A 22,076-nucleotide genomic window follows, 5' to 3' on the forward strand; every position below is an offset into this window, starting at 1 on the left:
TGTGCCTGTCATTTGATCCTGCATTTCATGGGCAAGAACTTGGGCCCTGATTCTGCATCTGGGCACAGCCCATTGCTGTGTGTAAGCAGCCCTTAGATGGGAGCAGCGCTCTAGGGATTTGGGGCTTTTTGTTTGGAGTTGGGTGTCTTTTGTTTGGATCCGTATCCTTGTGGCCTTGCGTGAGGAGCTGTCTTCCGCATTGGGCTGTAATTGCCGGCATGCCTTATTATTCACCAAATGTGCTAATTAAGTATTCTCTTAATTACAGTAATTACCGTTTCCTCCGTTTAGTGACACTTTCTAACGATTCAAATGGACAGTGGCATCAGTTTATTGCTTTCTCCTCACAAAACGTTTAAAATGCCTCCCTCCAGATCATTAGCCTCTGTCTAGAAATGGGGCTTTGCCGAGTTCTCTGCCTCCCAGATCAGTGGTTCAACTGCAGTGCCCAGGCAAAGGTCCTGCATGGGAATCACTGGGAATACTGCTTCCCTCCTTGCCATCTCTGACCAACGTCTGACCACAACTTCAGTCTTGCAGAATTTTTCATGGCAGGAGGAGAAGTCTGTTACAGTTGGGCAGGTTTGGGGTTTTAATATTGCATGTTTTTACCAGAAAGAATAGCTGGAATCCTAGCTTCTTGGTAGGGCACGATTTAAATAGTGACTTTGCTGAATACTACATCTCTCCCACTGAAGGCTTGCCTCCAAATAAATAAATAAACTTGGCTTCTTTCAACCCAGGGCATGCTTCAAGCATTTGTCATAGCTGCTTTGTGCTTTCCTGAGCTCTTCTGTAGTCCCCCACAACGCTTCCTCCTTTTCATTCTCTTCACAAGTCATTAGTGATTCTCCTCTACCCAATTACATTTTTCTCTTTTATATGTATTTCGTCTTATTTTTTTTCCATACAGGTGATGCAAGCTGAAGAAATGAAGCAACACTGTTTCTAGCGATTAAATTAGGATTAGTTTTCACTGCTTAGGGCACCCTTTTAATAGCTTGCTAATGTGATAAGCTGGAATCAGACAGAATGGTAAAAGTCCCTTCTTTGCCTCAATTCCGTTTACCATATACATTAACTACGTCATTACTATCTGCTGCGCTAGCAGCAATGCTTAGCATAAATTCAGATTAAAGAGCCAAAGAGGTAGTGACAGGCTTGCGCTGGAGCTTGACCAGCATCGTATGCGTTGGTCATGGCTGGCGAGAGAGCAGTAACGTCCCTCAGGGTCCCCGTGCTGCTCGTGGTGCCCCGCGTGCCCCGGCTCTGGGCATCGGTGCCACTCCTGCGCATCAGCCCTGCGGCGCTGACGACCCTTCTTCCTGGGCTCTCCACTTCTTCCCTTTCTAATGCGGCCTTTGTGAAAGGCTGATAAGGAAAATATGATTCGAGGAAAGTTTACTCAGGCCTTTAGGGGCTGGCCGTGGCTTTGGTCAGTTTTTGCTAGGCCTTTGAAAGCCATGCTGGGTAGCAGCATGGTTTTTGTCTATCCAAGAGAAAAACCAAAATGGAAAGTAACCCTCTTTGATAATCAGCTATTAAATTAGCACATTGAACGAATGAGCCAGGCTTCATTTGTATATTTTGCTTCATCTTCTCTTAACCAGGCTTGGTGCTTCGCAGAGGAAATGGCTTCTCTGTTATGGGAACAGAGAGGAGGTGTTTTTATTTCTGAGATTGTGGACAGAGTCTAAAGCTGATGGGTCTGCAGATTTCAAGAGGATGTGAACTGATCTTTCTGCAAGTAGGAGCAGTTGGTCCCTTAGAATGATTAGTAATTGCAATTTCCTTTGTTACTAGGAAAGTAATGGTTTTTTTTTTTCCAAATAAATAACGAAAATGTTGGTATTCCTACAGTCAGAGATGACTAAACATTTGAATGTCTTTCACTTTCATGGGGCAGAAGCAGCTAAATCCCCAAGTAGAGGTTTTTGTTAGGAACCTCAGGGTTGACGTTACCTGCCAGAGAACAGGACAGAGAGGAGGCAGCAGGAGCTGCGAAGGCTTCTCATCCTCCTCAGCTGCTCAGCCTGCCCTTGGCTGCTCTGGCTGGCAGCAGCTGCAGAGTGATAACACAGTGACCTTCCAAAGCACCACGGCTTGGTCCTGCAGACCTGCTCCTCCTGCACAGCTGCATCGACACACAGCTAGATTCAGTGAAAGTCCAGGGATTCTCTTTGCTGTGAGTAGGAAGAATGTGCTTTGCTTCTCCTAAGCATCTCCTTTGCTTCAGAGAATGTTACCGTGTTCCCTGGAAAATTGTCATCTCATCAAACTCCCACCCTGGCTCTGTTGAGCCTCTTGATGCTTCCTGGTACTTGCAGTAGGGGCAGTTCTGCGTGACTCCTCAAAGCTTTAAAATAGTTTCATTGCATAAGACTGTGGCAGGATTCTGTTCTGTGTTGGAATAAGCAGTGGAAAAGAACATAATACAAACAGGGCTATATATGGCTGAATTTAGCACTTCATGTACTGATACATTTGTGTTGTACAGACCAGTGACAGATGAATGAGAGCTTTTTTTGGTTTTGCTTGCTCCCTGTGCTTGCCATACAGTCTGAGCAAAATAAACCAGACGTTAGAGCCCAAACACTGTCTATTTAGTGGAACGCACAGCATCCATGTTAAAAGAAGGATCTCTGGAAAGCTCTGATGTAGCCCCAAGCTGTGCTGATAGGAAGGCATTAATACAGAAGCCTGAGCTCTGTCGCTGTTAAAACAACAGCAAACTACTGTTTTGCTGGTGCAGGGATCTGTGCAATACAGTCAAAAGAGAGTATTCTTTAAAGATGCAACACATGAGCATGGAAGGGCCACATGTGTGTGAGAGGAGCGCCAATCCTCCTCATTGCTGCAGCACGTTCCTGGGGGGGTTCAGTGATTCATGAGTGCCTCGCTATAGATAAGGTCACGGCAAACCTGCCCTGCCAGTTATTCTAACATTTTCATAGTTGTAGCATATCATCCGTTTCAGTACCTCAGTGTTTGTGAAGGGAGGTAGGTAAGTATTGGGTATTTGTGGAGGGTACAGACCTTTTTTGTAAATGAAGCAGTGGCTAAATGCTACTCATATTTCACCTGTTCAGCTTCCAGCATCAGTCTAGGTGTTTGTAAGAAGAGCAATAATGCTGTAATTCACTTCTCTATTCTTCTGTAAGTGAAGCTGAAATGATGGGAGCGAAGCTGCTCAGTTACTCTGGAAACCGGGCTCTTCGGGGCAGCCCAGGTGGGTTTTGTTTCATAGTGATGGGGGAGCTCTCACGTACTGCGTTCCAGCACGTTGATGTTTTGCTATTAGCAACGATGATGATTCCCTTCAAATCAGTGAAACGGCAGCATTTTCAAGCCTCTGTATCCCTTGCATTTCCCACCAGGTTGCGGTTTTCCACACCCTCTCAGCACAGGCCTTCCCATTTCTCACGCTCCGGGCTCCCCAGAGGGCCAGGCTACATCCCACCTTGCGTGTCGCGGCTCCCTGGTTTTGCAGCACTGCTCTGGTCATCTTGCCTTCGTGTTAGAGGGAGCTACAGAAACACCAGAGAGAGAAGGTTTTGGGGGGGGCCTTTGGAGAAAACCCTTGGTTTTCCTTGGAGATAACGTGACTGCAGGAGTCTTGTTCCGGCAGTTGTGTAATTCTGATTGCTCAGTTGTGCTTTGCCTAGAATTGTGGGATGGGAATTAGAGCTTCCTACTGGAAAGGACTAGCTTTAAATGTGTTACCTTTTATTTCACTGTTTGTCTCCACAGAGTGGAAAACACAAGGGTAGAGTTGATTAAATGGGGATTTCCTTAAGGAATTCTTTCTAGTGCTTTTGGGGGGGTTATTTGCATGCAAAACTGAGATAAACTTTGCTAGAGTTTAGACGTTCTCCCATATCCACATGGAATCAAAACTTGGCTTTAGAAACGGCTTTAGAAACCCTTTAGAAACGGCTAAAAGAGCTTGTTAGCGTTCTCCTTGGTAACCCAGGGAAGAAGTGGGCATTTGGACATCCCTAAAATGCTTTCTTGATGAGAAGCATCAGAAGCCACAGCTCCCGAGTCAAAAATGTTTAATTTGCTTTGGAAGAGAGAGAGAGACCTAGTGCATTTGTGAATGGGGTTTGGTCCCTTTCCAGGTAGAAAAATTCAACTTCCCCATCAAATAGAAACAATATCCTGTCTAATGTAAGCTTTGAGTCATGTTAAATAATTCACTGAAAATGAAAAACATGCAAATTACTCTGAAGTGTGTGAGAGGAGTGGGCTGGGACCCGGTGCGGCCCCGGGAGCGAGCGGGCGCCTCGCGGGCTGCCCAGGAAGGGCTCCTTGAGCCCTCGTCCTTTCCCTGGTATTGACCTGCTCTGTACGCATTGAGAACTACACAAAACGGGGGTGACGAGGCTGAAATGAAATTAAAATAAATATGCAATGTTGCAAGTAATTCTATAGCGTTCAGACGCAGCCATCTCCCGTAGCAAGGCTGTGCCCTTGGTGCTGGGAAGATCCTGGGCTGCCTCGTAGCGAGCTGTACGTGATCGGGGCAGCGGTGACCATCCCGCAGGTCTAGGACCGGCCTGGGAAGAGCATGCTCCAAACGAGGGATGAGCATCACCCTCTCCAAAGCTCTCCATGCCCCTGGCTGCCTTGCTCTGTTGGCGACACGGGAATTGGGCTGATCCCCATGGGGCTGGCGTGGAGCGGGAGCACATGGGTCCACAGGGATTCTTCCCCAATCATTTAAAAAGTGGAGAGAGGACAAAGCTTTTCATTCATGAGTTTAGCAGGCACTATCCAAAGAGTGTGGGGAAGAAGGGATTCATTTAGCGATCACATGGGCTTAAACACAGGAAGGCTTAAAAATATATTCAATGACAAACCCTGATTGTAGAAACAGCAGCCGGTCGGAACCAGGGAAGGACTTCACAGAAGTTTTAGTTGTTTTAAATGATAGCTCTGATTTAATTCTTACTTTTTTATTTTTCATACTTAATTCCCCAATTTGGATTTTGTTCAGATCAATGCTTAGAATATATTTAGAAAAGAATATTCTTGTTGCGACTTGAAACTGTGAGGCTTCTTCAAACAAACTTTGTACAAAGTTTTCAGAAACCCACACTGCTGGTTAAATTGCCAGGTAATTTTATTTCCTATGAGGAGGCAGTCATATATAGATTTTAGTCGTAAGATGATTCATATATTTCTTGTTCAGCTCCCTGCTGCTCACCTCCTACAGAAAATACGAGCTGCAGTATCTCCTACAGAAATCTGTGCAAGTTGCTCACGCTCATGCTTCTTGCAAAGAGATGCATGAATAATCCAGCTGCATGCGGATTAAAGTATTTTCCCAAGGCAAGGAAGCTCCTCGTGTTTTAATTGATGCAGTGGCCCCGTGCAGGTCTGCTCAGTTAATTGACAGGGCTCTAACACCATTCTTGAGTTTTATTTCACTCCAGCGTTCACATGGTTGCAGAGAGCGATAGCACATTTTGAAGATTAATGTATGTGAGTCTTCTAAATGGAAGCAGAAGGTCTTTTTCAAGGGAGTGCAAGTATTTTATAAATCTGAGTACTGGATTGATTTACAATGATTAGAAATATTGTTTAGATAGCCTGCATTTGGTGATATCCCAGCCTAATATCCATTATGTAAATACTGCCCATGGAGCACGGAGGGTCCGGTTCTGCTTGCTGTTCCAGTCAGACAATCCCATTAAGTTAAACAGCAATTTTTATGCAGGATTAAGACTTCAGCACACTATGTATTTTCTCATACCAAGAAATTAATATGAATAGACTATGTTTTTTTATGTATGGGAAGGAAAGGGGAATTGCAAAAATATCTTATTTTTATCATGCAAATACAGGTTTTCAATGTATGTGTTATTTGATAGCATGCCCATCAATATACGAACAATAACAATTTAGTAGAACAAGACCCAGAATATATTTTAATATTCATTAATGGAATGCAGTGACACTGAGGTGCATTTATCCTGTAAATTGGCCTGTACTGACATCAGGAATCATCTAATATAATGACAAAAAACTCTTCCAAAGGATGAAGTGATTCAGCTGACAAACTGGCAATTACTCCCACAGACTTTTCAAGTCTGTCTTTAAATAAAACATTTGTTAAAACATTTCGCTATGTGCCTTGTGTCACCTGCACCGAGATAAACGTGGCATTATATTCCATCAGTTACTTTCAATTAAAGCTATCTCACAGCCTGTTGATGTCACTGGGAATGCACGTTTCGCATTTTGGGATTTCATTTTCGGAGGTGACTAACAGAGCCCATCTGACAAAATGGGAATGCTGTTTAATCAGCTTAATGGCTACGGATTTTATTCATTCATAAGAAAGCTCCATGCCGTTGATTGCGTCCTGAGCCTGGCGATGGTTATTGCAGAGCCAAGTGGAGCCCGTCCGTGCTGCCCTCCTCGCCCGGTGCCTCTTGCTGCCCCGGCCTTGGGGTAGGTGGTTACAGCACTAAAACCATCATGCGGTGTCGTATCCCTTGGCTGCCTGTTCGCAGCTCAGCCACTGCAGACAATCTGGTTAGTTTTAGCGTAATTTGTTAGGCAGCACACGAAATAATCGTCTGTCTCATTAAATATTTTGGCATTTTAGAAAAGACAACTCGAACTTCTAAAGCTGAAAGCAGCTTGTAAAGCAGCGTTTGCAGAGAGAGGCCTCGTGCTTAAGTTGGCCGACTGTTGCGTTAGGAAGGAAGGTTTCTTTCAGGGTTGGAACCAGGAGTCTCTGAAGAGTCCTCAAGATCTTATGTGCCTTATTTTCTCTCTTCCCATCAGTGGTATCACCTGGTCTTATAATAGTACTTAAGCCTCCTTTCAGACCTTGCGTGGCCTTTGCCTGGGGCTGGTCTAGCTGTGACACTGCTCTTGCTGAACCCATTTATGCCTCCAGGATGTAGGTGTCAGGGTTATTCACAGCACTGATAGCAACACCTCAGTATCTGCTAAAACGAGTGGATTAGGTGCTGCTAAATCCTTGCGGAGGTTGAAAGTCTGAGCGTAAATGCCTTGCTTGCAGGGGAAGCTCTACTATAAGCAGGCCCAAATTATGCCTATGCATTCTAATTATGAATTAGAAAGCTGCTAAGTAACAAAAACACATCTTGGTCATGAAAGCAAAGGGGATGAGCCTCCCGCTTCTTTGAGGACTTGAGAGCATGAGCCTGTGTACGAGACTTGGGGTTTGTTGTAGATTTTAAATCAAGGCACAAAGAATGGAAACAACATTACTGGGACCCAGCAGTCTTTGCCATTTTTACTGGAATGCAGATGCTGTTTTTAAACATATTCATGATAAACTCCTATGAAAACACTGTGGTCGGCTCTCAGGCAGCTTGCCTTTGGGTGAAATGAGAGCAAAAAAGTTGTTCATTCTCACTCTCAGTAAGAGCTTTATTCCTGGCTCACTTCCCATGCAATGGGAGGAGGTATTTGCAAACCAGGTCCCAGAGCACAGTGGGGCTGGCACAGAGAAGAATGGGGAACATGATGACGAGAGTCCAAGTTACTAGAGACTGAGACACTCCTCACACTCATCCACCTTCCTCCTCCCAATAACAGGGAAAAGCTCATAGTTACTGCTTTCTAGCTACAGCTTTACCATCCATAGGGTTCCCCTTTTGTGCTCTCTGTTTACATCTTTTCAAGGAACTAGCATTTTCAGGGCTTGGAGCAGAAGCAAAACCTTCGGAAAATCCCAGCAGATGGGATGACCTCAGCTGGTCTTGCGAAGCTCCAAGCAACATCTTGTACCAACACAAGGAAATTCTGAGTAACGTAGTTCCTGGAAGGCCCTCAAGAGCAACCCCAGAAGTCTTATTTTATAACAAATTTTCTGTAAATTTAGTAATCACTTCAGGGGAGCGTGATCTTATATATATATATGTGTGTGTGTGTGTGTATGTATATCTTGTTCTAAAGAATAGCATGTAGAAACCCATTAGCCAAATTAACTAACTTACAAGCTGACCTGGAAGTAAACCTAAAACTTCAAAATCAAACCAGGCAATGCCCATTCAAATCAATTCCAAGTAGCACCTTCATTCTGTACATGTGACTTATTCCTTCCCGCACACTTCCACTCTTGTTTTTGGTACTGGCTTTAATGCCTGCCCGTATAATGTAATGAATTTGGGGCTCTATAAAGGTAGGAATAAATAATAATATCTCCAACTGGTATTCCAAGAAATGACAGCTGCTGAAATATAACCAGTCATGTGACATATAAATCTTTCTTATGAATCTTTGCAAATTCTACTGCTCTTGGAGATTTGTGAGCTGCCTTTCAGACTCATGGTCTCTATGGTTTGGTTGCTTCATCTTTGAAACAGGTCGGGACTATTGAAGTTGTTCTTGTTGGCTTCCATTAGCATCTTCTTTAGGGGAAGACTTGATGGGATTGTATGTCTCAATGCTTGATGCTGTAGTTTCTTGCCATTCTTGCATGGTGAAGATACAGAAGAGTTTTGGATGAGTGGGTGTCTAATTGCCTCCCTGAGGAGATCTGTGCCTATCCAGATGGAAGTCAGTAGATGCTTGCAAAGGGGCCAAAGAAGGAGGAGAGATATTTACCTTTCTGACAAAGTTTTGTGGGTTGTTTTATGAAGCTTTTGTGACAGATTTGGTTGTGGGTTTGCTTTGTGCTATGACTCTTGACTTTGAGGTATTATAGCTCACCCAGATTCATGTCTTATCTAAAGCACTAGGGAGATTTATGAAGAAGAAGAAAGTTCAAGTAGATACATCCAACATACAAAGATTTTGTCCTTTTCTCTTTGTGCAGGAATTCAGAGCTGTTTGGAGGAACTGATGTTGGTTTCTGAGGCAGGATGGCCAACCATGCAGTCAGCTAGTGTTCCTGTGAGTATCATCTGGCTCCGCTTATTTTTACAAGACTTTCTCAAAGAGGGCACTTGAATGACTTAGTTTGGATTTTATGACTTCATTTGTACTAAGTCAGTAGACTGGTATATGCTGAGGCTATTGTTCTAGGCCTCTAATGAATTCAACAGTTTGTATTTTGCTCAACGGGTAGAGGTTGTTCTCTATTCATCTACAGCTGCGTGGGTGTGCTCTAATACAAAGCAACTATTGAAAATGCTTCCATTTAATGCGGTTGTTTTGATGAGGATAAGGGTTTGCAAAATTAACTGCTTTGGCATTTTGAGAAGTGGTTTCCTAGGTTGTCTGTAGGTAGAGTTAAAGATACAAGACATAAGGACAGTGCTCAAGAGGCAAACTTATGTCTCCTCCTGTGGTTCTTGGCGGTCCTTACAATTGCTTTGTATAGTTGGTATTTTTGGTCAAAGGGGCAAGAGTTGCATTTGTTGTTGCAGGGCTTTGGATATACTGCTTTGATAGAAGTGTTTTACGAATTAGTGTTGGCATCGTTTGGAAGGAGCAAAAGGGAAGCAGGGTTATAAACAAAGAACGTGTAGTAGCAGTGGTAATGTGGTGACACTGGAGATTATTGGGACAATTAGAAAATTTAAGACCATGTGAATTCAAGTTGAAGGGGAAAGAACATATATTGAAAGTAATGCACTCCAACAATATGGGAGAGAGTTTATGAAGATAGCTAATTATTTCCTCCTAACAGCCTCGAACAGTGGTGGAGAGCAAGGATGGAGGCTCCAAAAGGGTATTCTAGATCTCCTTTACCATAGAAGAATGACAGCCTGCAATTATTGCTGTTCTTAATGGAATGCATTAGGTTAAGAAATCTCTAAGCTTGTAGCACATTAGGCTGCAAGATTATTTACACAGCCTGCAATAACCAGGTAAAAATACAGTTATTCACAGACATATAAACACATGCTAATTGCTATCAGTGGCAGTGTTCTGAAGACCATGCATTTTTTATGCATGGCAAGCTGCTAAAATATCCGTGCTGTTTATTTCTGCATGATAACTGCTCTGCTGAAAAGGCACCAGCAGAGAGGTTTTCCATTTTAGCATTTCCACCAAGACTTTGAAAGCTCCCAGCGAAGGTGGAAGAGGGATGTGACACTGCATTAACGTGAAGTTTAGAACACTCCTCTGCTCCTGCTTTGCCGGAAAGCAGTCATTCAGCTTCCTGTAAAAGCAAAAAGCGTGAAGAGACTGGGATCTGTTATCAACCCTCTTGGGCAGAACTGCAGTACAGAGTGCTCTGGTTAATATTGCTTATCACTAATTTTGTGCATGATAACTGAAGCATGAACAGTATCCAAGCGGGAAGCAAACTAGATCCATAGGTGCATAGCCAAGCCTGTGGGAAAGTATTGCTGAGCTCCGGCAGCCACGCAGCTCTGCAGCTGCGGCCTGGAGCGGGAGCTTCCAGCTCAGGGCCTCTGCTCCCCGGCTGCTCAGGCCGCCTCACGGGTAGCAGCACAGGGCTGTGCTCGAGGGCAGGGTGCAACAGAGCTTGGGGAGGGATGGTGCAGGGAAGCTGCAGGTCAGTGAATATTGGCCGGGTTCATTACGTGCTGCGTCTCCCTGAGCTCCCAGGCAGTGCCAGTGGAGTCAGCCCTGCTGAAATCACTTACCACGAGTGAGGAGCGTGTATGGTGCTCTCAGAAATGTGCATCAAAGTCATGCTGTGGAGAGTACTGCGAAGAAAAGCTGCTGCTGTCTGACTGCTCCTTCTAGAGAAATAGTGAAGGGAAGGTTTAGGATTTTGCTATATGGCCTAGTCATTTAGAAAGCCAAGTTCTCCCTCCTAGACTTGGAGAAACATGGATTTTCTTTGAGAGTGACCAGCTCTGTTTCTTCTGAGGGTAAGGGAGTTATAGGGCAGCATTTCATGATAGTTGAGGCATCTTCCATGGCTGCCTGTTGGCTGCAGGTTATAAATCACACTTGAGTAAAGAATACGAGTATGATCTCTGTCATATAAGGAAAGTACTGAAGATAGTAAACTAGAAAGAAAAATGTGTCTTGTTTTATAACAGCATAGCTAGTACAGCGTTTTTCTGATGTAGTCACTCTTATGTACATGCTAATTTTTGTGTGTGGTAATTATTGCACAGTTGCATTTTTGAGAGGAAAACTTCGGGGAGGGTTTACATTTCCTTAGTTCATTGAAGAGTGAAAAAGACATTTGCACTAACAACATAGAATAAGTTATTGAAAAAGCTTAGAGAGACCAAGTTGCTAATCGTATCATATTTTTCCTATTTATGATGCAAAATAATCTTCAGAAGTTTTAAGACAGGAGAATCTTAGGACTGATGAGCCCCACAGTACCCAAGGGAAATACGTTTTCAAGGAGAACTTTTTCTTTAAGAGGAGAGACTGTTTTGGTTTAGTTCAAACAGAAAAGCTTACAGGCAGGAGGATATCATCTCTTGTTTACTTCACTTTCTGTTTTGTCCTGGTCCCGCTGCTGTAATTGCATTTGGGAGAATGGCCACAGGCAGCGGATGAAAACCTTTCGGGGTAACTGGTGCCTCGTCCCTGGAAGGGTAGAATTGCGCTACCATGGAAGTGCTAGAGGGAAAAGAAATTGCTGGGGGAAGGGAAGATGTCGCATGCTGCTGTCGGCTGCAGTCAGTGCACTGACACATCTGAATGTCTTGCTGTGAGTTAAACATCATTTTGCTGCTGACAGATAATCTCTGCAGAAGATACCTCCCTGCTGGCCGGCGCCAGGGAATCCAGCTGTGGAGAGAGTCAGGGCAGGATTATAGGGAGCTGCCTGTGAAAGCTGTTTAATAAATGTGATTTCAAACCCGGTGGTGATTTAGATAAACATGATCCCAGGCTGTCTAAGCATAGCATTAGATAATGCATTTTCGATCAAAAATGTTTCCCTCTGTTTATTCAAAAAGTCACTGTTTCTATGATCAATTTTGGTCCTAATAACATATTTTTCTCCCTAAATGTTCCCATCTGAAAACATTGAGGGCAATAATAATCTGGAGTCAAGTGCAAGTCAAATAAATGGACAACTGCTAAGGGAAAAAAATAGTGTCTGCTATAAAATCATGTGTCATTAAGAGCATTTTATTTTGACCATAAATGGCAATAATTACCCTTTCATGAATATTTCAGAAGATCAGGATAAGTTACAGGGATGGAGTTAAATGGGAAATTGTTCAATTTAACTGTACTTTCTTCTCATTAGAAACCCAGGCAATGCTCTTTTCCTTTCAAAGTAAAATTTGTCATTTCTGTCCAAGTAGTTTGTATGTGACCTTGTGATATCTGACACGACTTTGATAATCGTCCTGATAAGTGTATGTATAAAAATGCACACACACACATAAAAGTAAACATGTAGTCTAACTTCCAAGATCAGAAAGAATCCAAATAACTTTGCAACGGAGTTCTGTAGGCTGTGGCACCCATTTCATGCTTTATAAGAAACTTTGTTGTTTAAACTGTCTAGATAGCCAGAATAAAATGATGAATTTTTTCACATTAATTAAACACATCACCTAAATGAAGTATTATTAATGCTCTATATCTTTACTGCTTTTAATTTCCATGTTATAAAAAGACTTATAGAACAAGAGATGTGTGTGAAGAAGAAACAAAAATGCAAAATACTTTGAAGATTTCAAATAAAACATTCTGTATAGTTAATTTTTTCTTAGAGCAAAATTACAGTGCACTTAAGAGAAAGTGAAATGTCAGTCAAAATAACAAAAACAATATTACTGGTGACCCGTAAAGAACTTCCAAGCAGACAGGTTAATCAAGTCATCTTTTTTTTTTCAATGCACCTATCTAAACTTCAGCACAAGGAAATTAATTTCAGGTTCCAGTACAGAAATGCACCAAATATCATCCTTGGACTTTTGCATTTTCATAATGCACTAATTAGTCCTTTTTATGCTGTGACTTTGTTGAAGGAGGGAGGACCTCACTTTGATAATTCAGTGGACTGGTAAAAACTTAACTGCCAAAGAGCCAGGATGGTACTTGGCCAATTTAGCCTTTTCTGAGAGATCCATTTGCTGTCCTATTCTGCTGAAAAGTTTGTGGTTTTGGTCCAGTCTCACCAAGATTAAAACCTGGCAGGATGGACAGAGCTTGGAGACGCAGCCGGCGCTCAGCCTTGGCTCCTCTGTGTCCACCCTTGCAAGGGGTGCTCAGCCTTCCCCTGGCATCGCCGTGGAACGACTGAGCCGTCTAAAGCAACGAGGTTTCTATAGAGAGAGAAATACTCAAAGGGAAAACACAGACTATTAGAAAATAGGAGATGTGATCTTCACTTTTAATTAGAAGTTTCATGGTAGTGCTTGCTAGAGGCCAGGTAGCAACATTTTTAACAGGATGGAGTAAAATAAGTAAGGAAAAGGATATTCTCATTTTTAAGTGTTATTTTTCACTTTACCTCCTTGAATAGTAAACAGCACATTCTCATGAAACCGTCCCTTGTAACATTTACCTGTTCTTCATGTTTTCTGTTGCTTTTTTAATTTCACACCCAAAATAACTTTCCCAAAGAAAAAAAAGGTGCCAATTTGAATTTTCTCATGTAATTTCCCTCCTTACAAATATATCTAGTAGTGAGTGTTGAAGAGTGTATATTAACAACCTTGGGAGACAGTACTTGAGTAAAGCAGTAGAGTTTAGAGAAGAGATAATTTATTATATATAATTTTCTTTCAATGCAGAGACTTTTGTTCTGGTCCCTGCTCTAGCTGAGGATCCAGCTGGAGCTACCTGCATGGGATGAATCCTAGAATAGGCAGCCCTGTGACCACACTATGGGGACACCATTGAACATTCAGTTTACTCTTAAAGTATAAAGGTTACTTTAATTTTATGAGAAGTCTATAGCTGTTAGATATGTAGCTGAAGTTGTGGCATCCCTTACAAAGCGGGCAGTGTTAGGGCCGGAGCGTGCAGCTGAGGGGAATGTCGTGTTGATCCTCACGGTGGGTACTGGCTGCCCTGGAGTAGCAGTCTCCTCAGATGACAGGGATTGCAGGTGACGAGTCAAACGTGCAGGACAGTTTCATGTTTGAGTGGAAGTGTAATAACCAGAGTAAGATCCTATGTTAGGACATAGACAGGATCCTGGCCTGCTGGACCAGGATAAGCAGGCCTTATCCTGGGCTTGCTTCTTGATTACCTGCTACTCTTGCCAGTTTTATCTTTGTAAAATGTTTTAGTACAGATAGATAAATGATGCATATAACATCTTGGTCAACAGCAATATGTGATACTTAATTTTTATTTTTCTTGGAAACTATTAACTCCTATGTGCACTCCATCCTGCCCTTGTGATACATTCAGCATCCCATGTATGTTATCCAGAATATGGAGACTGTTAAACAAACATGAAATTTTATCAGTGTATACTGTGAACTTGTGAATGGGTGACATGTGGTGCTTATTTACTAAATCCTGAATATGTACTGTAAGCTTCAGCGAGAACAGTTCAGCTCTGCTCCCAGTGTGTGTGTGTGTGTGTGTGTAGAGTTCGTGTTCACCTCAGCAACACAAGCCCAAATTACACGTGTACTTTGCACCCTGCTTGTGCTCTAGCAAAGTGGTAGTGTCTCCAGCTCAGGGTACCAGAAACCTCTGCCTGGTAAACTCCTGTGTGCTTTGATAGGCACCTGAAGTTGCTGGGCAAAGCAGGAATTTGGGGTGGCCCAACATGGACAGTTTTGAATGAGATTCAGCCTTAGAAACATGGTTTCACATGGCCTGTCTCTGTGTTGTGGAATTAAAACTGGAGTGTGGAAATACTGAGCTGTCAATGTGTCAGTCTAGCTGACACCTTTCAACTGGCAGTGAATACTGATTCTCTTCTCCGTAGCAGACAATTCCTCCATCTAGGGTTGTTTCATTAAAGCACATCTGAAGTGAAAGGCAAATTCTGGTTAGCCCTTATTTCAGGGGAACCTTTCTTGGGTAGATCACGCCAAAAATGTACAGGATGTGTATGCATGTACAGGATTTCAACAGATCTGCTCAAGCTAGAATGACCATTTCATTGGAAAGTTGAGCACTTTATGATGTTTGAGCCAGAAATGTGACTTTTTTCAATTGATTCATAAATGAAGCAGAGCCAGGAAATGTCCTGACTCCTAGGAGCTTCCCCGCTTGCCTCCTTGTAGGACCCTGAGTTGTTCCCGTCAACATGAATACACCGGTTACCTTAAAATTGCACACTGAGAATCTGAAGTTCTTGTTCAGGTTGTGTATGGACTGTCCCTAACAATAATCTGTGAAGGCCAAATTTGCCAAAAGGCATCAGGGGAACTGGCAGGAAACTTAGGTTTCTGATCGAAAATTCTCCATGCTTTGGGGAGAGGGGGGAAAAAAAAAAATAAATAAATAAAAGCTCAACTCTTTCTACAAAATAGCTGTTCTCAGTAAACTGGGGAAAAAATTCCCTCTCGCAGAAGTTTTCTTCACTCTCTCCCTCAAGTTTTGTGCATGGCTGGTATATAGGATGGAAGAAATTCTGATATTTCTCTGTGATGGCTGCCTTTATATACTCTTATTCACACCATCTCAAGAGCAGAAGCTTTTAAAACCATGTTTCATCTCTAGGGAGAAGAGTTTGTATAGCACTGTATGAAATATATCCTTCAGTTGTCCTTTTCTGGGGGACCTTTGTCTAAATAAAGAGCCAGAGCCTGAGACCTTAATATGACTTAATATAAGCCACCTGCTTGTTTATTGGTTTCCTTGTCAGACTGATGATGGAGACAGCATGTCCCACATTGCTCTCTCTAATCTGACACCTCATACATTGTCTGTTATCAGAACAAAATGGAAAAGAAAATCCTTTATAGATGCCTCTTTGGGAACCTTCAGAAAATAAGATTTCAACAATGCTGAGATTTTTATGACAAGATAATTAGAGCTTCCACCAGATTGTAGAAACTCAATTTGTTGGAAGCTGTGTAAGCTGATTTAGGGTCAAATCCCAGAGTTCTTATTCATGTCTTTCCCTGAATTTCCATTGCTCTCGCTGGCATAACTCAAGCTCTCTCCGTGTTTCTAGCAGAGTGTCCCTGTGCTTCATTACTTGTTATTCCAATGGGCATTCTTCCTTCTCACCAGCCATGATTCAGAGATGTTGAAAAGATGTTACCAATTCAGTTAGCAGAGCAAATAAGATCATCTATGCCTGCCATGCCGACTTTAACATTCACTTGATGCTACAAAGATGTGAAGATTAGTTTGAACTTGATAATCTCTTGTAATGTAGCCATGTGTCGACAAAGCCACGGGTGTGACCACAGAGATAAGATAATTTTGAGTCTATTATATGCTCTGTATTTTTCTCACAGTTCTACTTACAAAAGTTCAAATCTCTAGTAAAGAGAACAGGGAATCAGCGTTTTCCTTTTATTTCCCTTTCTAAAATGTTAACATGCAGTTGTTTCTTGGCAAATCTGATCAAATTGACTGAACTGACAAGGACAAAGATGTATTTTTATAACTACCAGTTTGATCTAACCCCAGATTGCATCTGAAAGCCAAGGTGTATTCAGGGTGATGTAGCGAGGGCAGCCTGTAATAGAGCCATTGGTACCAGGATCAGTTCATGTAATGGCTCCTTCGGAAGGGTCCTCAGTGTATGTACCAGGTGCAAGAGCAGGTTCTTGCTCTGCAGTCTTGTTTCTGGATCACAGAAAAAGGCAGAACCCAACAGTGCTCCCTTGATGCTCTGCTCTCTGCAATACTCCGAAGAGAAGGAAGCATTCGGGCTCCTTTTGCTCATCCTAGGAACTGGATGAGACTCTGAATTCACACAGGGAGTGGATCAATGATGAAAACTTTACTGGAATTTCTTCACATCACTTTGTTAACCTTAGTAGTATGTGGAGACACATTTTATGTTGTTGTTATTGTTTTTCAGTAACTTTTAGAGATGCTGCTCAACCCCAGAGTCCCTTTGAGCTAGGTGCTGTACAAACATGATTTACACAACTTTTCAGTTTTCAATCCTCAGACTATAAAGCAAACAAAGAGTAGCAGAAAGGAAATACTGCCCTTCTTGGTGCGAAGAGAACTGAAGGACAAAATTGCAGCCAAGGATATATGGGTGACTAGTAGAAAGAAAGAAACGAGCTTTGGTTTTCACAATGATGGCGTGGACACGTGGCACACAGCGTTCTGCCTGTGAAAAGCTGGGGAAGAAGGCTCATTAATGAGTTGGGAATTAATCACATTAGCCTCCTAAGCCCCGTGTTCCTTCCCCGTCCCCAGCATGAAGGGCAGCGGGTCCTGCCACGGCGCGAGTTCGGTTCAGGCTCCATCTTTTTGCATTTCTGGTGTAATGCAGAGCTCACTAACGTACCTGGGGAGCTATCTAGGAGACCACAGTCATCTTCTAGAAGGGGCTGCTCTGCTTTAATTCTATACTTGAATACTCTTATTAGTGAAAACTGAATTTTTTCATTGCCTGAAAGCTCACAGCTTTTTAGAACCTGACTTTGTAGGAAATAGAGTGTTGAGATGACAAATAGCTTGTAAGCTTTTAACAAGGCAAGTAATCTTTTATATCAAAATTGCCGTAGTTTGTACTCAGAATGAACCTTTCCCGTAAATCACTCATCCTTGGCTTAAACAGAACTGGGTTCTGCTGTTCTCCTCCTCTGGGTTGGGTTCAGATTCAGACAGAAATGCTGCAGCGTGTGTGCGGCGTCGAGGTTTGGTGCTGTGAGGTGCTGGGCTCCCTCAGGCACGAAGCAGCGCCTCTGTGAGCTCAGCTCAGCACTGCCTGGCCTGGGCAAGCAGCAGCGCCAAGGCCAGCCTGACTTTGCTGCCCTTCCCCAGCCTTCCTCCTGTGGTCGCCTCTGGAGGTTCCCTTTCAATGACAACCATCAGAAAGGATGTAGAGAGTAGGAATGAACAGGGCTGGGTGGGCAGAGAGTTTCTGAGGTGAGGGCCTGTGGTGGCACCGCAGCGGCACCTTCCTCAGGCTCCTCCCGGGCACACCATGGGCACCAGGGCCTCCTCCCTGCACCCCAGCGGCCTCCACCAGAACAGGCCTCCAGTCTCTGCTGCCTCCCGGCAGCTGCCGAGACAAATCAGCCTAATCCCGAGTGGCAGGGCACAGGCGCGCGGTGCTCGGCTCCAGGCAAGACGAGGCTGCGCTGGCCGAGACCTTGCGCTCTGCAGAGGCAGCAGGCAGGGTTGGGGTGTATTTCTCTGTTTGTTCGTGGAGAACTACCCTGTTTGGAGCTGTCCTGTAGAATTTCTAATCCAGATTTTCTAATTTATTAGTTCTTAAATCAAACACTTTAGCTTTGTGTGCATAGCTGGCTCTATCTGCGGGGTAGGAAAGGAAGCTTGAGCCATTTCTCAAGTTTTTTGCTGTTTTTTTCCGCTCCTTTTTTCTTTTTTAATAAGGTCTGTCTTTATTGTGGCAATATGTGGCGTGGGGGGCGACTTCTCCTGCTCCATCCAAGTGACATAAGGTCACTTAGACTGACATAAAAACACATTCCCTGCTGCCACTGTGGGAGATGTAATCTAGTCATTTTAATGGGCAGTGAACAAGGGCCGCCTCGGTATTTCTGTCAATGTTATTCTGTTCCAGTGCATGCCCCAAGGCATGGGTCGCGCTTTCAAACGGTGGCAAAAATATTAGCTTTTTTAGGCCAAACTAAGTGCTAAAAGCTTTAGTAATTGTAAACCCCAGTGAAAAGTAAGGCCTCTGCATTTGAAAGAAAATAGCCACAGATCTCATTTTTGCTTGAACAAATGATGATAGCTTTGTACCCTGCAGAATGGCGCTACGGAAAGTCTTGGTGTAATTCCCAATACTGTTTGAAGCTTTTCATGGGATTTTCTGGGCATCTGGCTCCACGTGGCCTGTGCTCCTGCTTTGAAATGGGGTAATGATTCTCCTGCTCTCTCCCCTCTGACCACTGCAATTACAGGGTCGGAGGCCAGTGGCGCATTAAGTGTTTCTATAGCACTTAACAGATTCTTGGTGTTGTGTAAGATACCAAGGTAATTTGTATCAATAGTTTATAAAGTGAGGGAGCAAAACCCTCATGCTTTCTGAATATCTAGTAGAAACCATGTGAAATTAATTCTAATGTAAAGAAGGCTGGTTTCTAAACTTCGTTACTATTAGCAAGTGAGATTTTAAAGAATGTCAACTCTGGGAAGCAGGGTTGTGCTCTGTGTATGATTTTTTAGATCTGTTTATGGTTAAGAGATGCTGAATTCTAATGCATGTCGTAACCTTATAAAACACATCATCCAAATTTTCTCTGCTAACCATGTTTTTCTCTTCCATTTAAATTACAATCTTTTTCTTTAAGAAAACACTTTACATCACGTTGCCAAGCAACAGAATATGCTTTTAGGCTGAAATGCTGACATTTCCCCCCATATTCATAATGCACCCACTGCTCACTCCTCCCTTCTTGGCCACTTCTGAGCGTCTCTGCACATAAATGTAAATCTACAAGAGAGAGATGGATTTTAGGGGCCAGGAAAGACTCATTGCTGTATTCTTTTCCTGTGTTTGTGAATCTACGTAAGTGGGTAGTCATTTTAAACCTTAGGGATGCTATTGTATCAACATCTCTAACATAATTCAAGAGATGCACAGATACAAGGGCATTTCTATATCAGCAAAAGGCACCTAAATCGTCTCTCAACCGAATGTTTGTGCTAGAACTCACCTTCCAGCAATCTTGGATCTCTTCCAAATAATGGAACAGGAAAAAAAAAAAAGAGGCCTACAATGAGCTTGAAGACCCAGAACATGCCATAAAAATAAGTAAATTCTATTTTGTCCTATTGCCCTCTGGAGATGTTCATAAAATTGAATACGTGAATATGAGAGTCCGACAGTCCTCAGGCTATTCAGATGCAATTCACATATTTCCTCCCTCCCCTAAGAGAATAGGTGATGTTGAAGTCTAATTGTAGCAATTCATAGAGACTTATTTTAGGTCCATAGTGAGTAGAGGCCACAGTAAAGTGAAATATGGAGTGATATTAAACAGAAACATTTATTGGAAATATCTATTCCATGCAGCTTCACTGATGATTCACTAAGAATTTAAGGCCTGAAGTTGACCTGTTAGTCCAAGACTGCAGACATTGCTTCCTTATAATAATCTAACAATTGTGCCAGTTCATCTCCATCTTGCTTTACTAAATCAATCCATATCTTCTATTTTTGGCAACCCCTTATCTTTACTGAAGAATTGCTAAATGGAACAATTTAAAACTTTTTAAATCTATTTTGTTTCTTACATATTCTTCTGAATATGTAGAAACGTATTTGTGGATAAATCAAGCCCCGGTCTGGAGGGGACATCTGAAACAAGGAGGAGAAAAGTTAAAAATTGGAAGGACTTCCTTGTAGGGCATGGCTGGCTGGGCTTCAGGCAAATAAGCACCAATACCCAAACTCACATTTTTTTTGAACATTGAGGACACAAAGAAGCTTTGTGGACTGGATCTGGTTCTGCTTATGAGGTAGGCAGAGCAGATTGCCTCGCATCTGCTTCCTGTAGGGTCTTTTATCATCTTCTGAAACATCTGGTGCTAGCAACTGTTAGGGAGTGGATGATAATATACCATGAATATGGTCAACCTTGGCAACTCTTTGTTCTAGTGCAGAATACTGCAAAGAGAGGAAGTCAGGCAAGGCTGGGACAAGCATAAAATAATTGATGTGGCTTTGGGGAAGAAGCTAAAGTAGCAAAGTGGAAGGTAAATAGTGGCTTGATGTAGTCCAATTTTTCCCTGATTCAGCAGCTTGTGAAGTGGTTAATTGGTATTGATCGTGCTGCTAGTTAAACAAGAATGTTTGTTTTTATATGCAGGACACAGGCAAGGTTAGAACTTCCTTGCAAAACTTTATGACCTCCTTGAACAATGAAGCATCACTTAAAATTTCTAGGTATATAAATATGTGTGTGTGCGTGTGTGTGTGTATACATGGGGTTTTTTTTTTTGCATTTTACCTCCTTTCTTGTTTAGCTCTTCATAAAAATGCAGCTGTGAGAGAAAATGAAAGGGACACTCACTACAAGTCTTGAGCTGCATGAAAAAAATCTGATAGTTGAAATATATACCCTAGTGGAGGATGAAATCCAGAACATCTAATGAAAATGAGATCACTCAAGCAGCTTCATGGCTGGGGACTCTCTAGGCTGGGAACTGTGGACTCAGCTCTCTCATAATGAAGTGCAGTGTGTTCTTTATCTTCTGTGCAGTAGATGAGATTTAGCTTCTAATTTTTGATTTGCATTAGCTACTGATTATTCTCTAGTTTTCACCAGAGAAAATTTCAGATGAAGGTTTTATTAAACAGGATGCAGGTCTCTGAAAAGTTTCAATCTCAACTAATTGGATTATTCAGATAGGAAAAGCTTCATTTAAAAGAAATAAGAGGGGGGAAAAAAGCTTATTCAGATAGGAAAAACTTCATTTAAAGAAAAAATCTGCTGCCATTATAAGACCTTTAACTTGATTATATATGTGAGTTTCTCTGACTTGGCATAAAACAACGTGCGTTCCACACCGGTACTTCATGAGAATGAAGATCTCTATGTGTGTGCATGTGCACGCATGTTTAAGAGTGAAGACAGATTAGACAAATTAATGAGTCTAATGAGCTTAATTAAAATTAATAGTGAGTTTAAAAATGAGAAAATAATTATGGCATCAGCGAAACAGCAATATGAAGAAAGCAACTGTAAGAGGTTCTGAAGGTGCCCAGGGAGGCAGCCAGAAGACTGGTCTTGGCTTTGCTAAGCCTAGCGCTCCGGGTGAGCACCGGGGCCGCTGCTGGCACCAGGCACCAGCCAGCTGGGGCACTGATACACTGATGGCAGTGACAATAAGTGCAACCCCAACTGCTATAGGCTCCCCTGCTGCCTTGTTTATCCAGGAGGCAACTGGGTCCTGGGGTAAGGGCTCCTACTTGCAGTGATTTTAGTTGGCGTTTTTACGTTAGGTCTAAATCTAATCCTAGTTGTCCAGGCACAGAAAGCCTTACACAAAGTATAATGAGTTTTCTCCCTGAAATGTTTTCCAGAATAAAGTTAAGGAAACTCGCAGCATGTCAACCTGGAAATCATTCTCCATGTGTTGCCCCACGAGGAGAGCTTTGGAAGCTA

At 42.7% G+C, this 22,076-nt stretch overlaps 1 long non-coding RNA gene across 1 annotated transcript in view; it reads left to right on the forward strand.

The window, feature by feature from the left end:
- Positions 1–8,817: 8,817 nt before the first annotated feature.
- Positions 8,818–22,076, forward strand: part of LOC112944540 — an 85,506-nt gene continuing 72,247 nt past the window's right edge. The window contains exon 1 of the long non-coding RNA XR_003248790.1: positions 8,818–8,880. This is a non-coding gene — a long non-coding RNA (uncharacterized LOC112944540). The remainder of the gene's footprint in view (positions 8,881–22,076) is intronic.

This window comes from Nothoprocta perdicaria, unplaced genomic scaffold, assembly GCF_003342845.1.
Source record: "Nothoprocta perdicaria isolate Ctin4 unplaced genomic scaffold, notPer1 scaffold_17, whole genome shotgun sequence".
Lineage (NCBI taxonomy): Eukaryota > Metazoa > Chordata > Aves > Tinamiformes > Tinamidae > Nothoprocta > Nothoprocta perdicaria.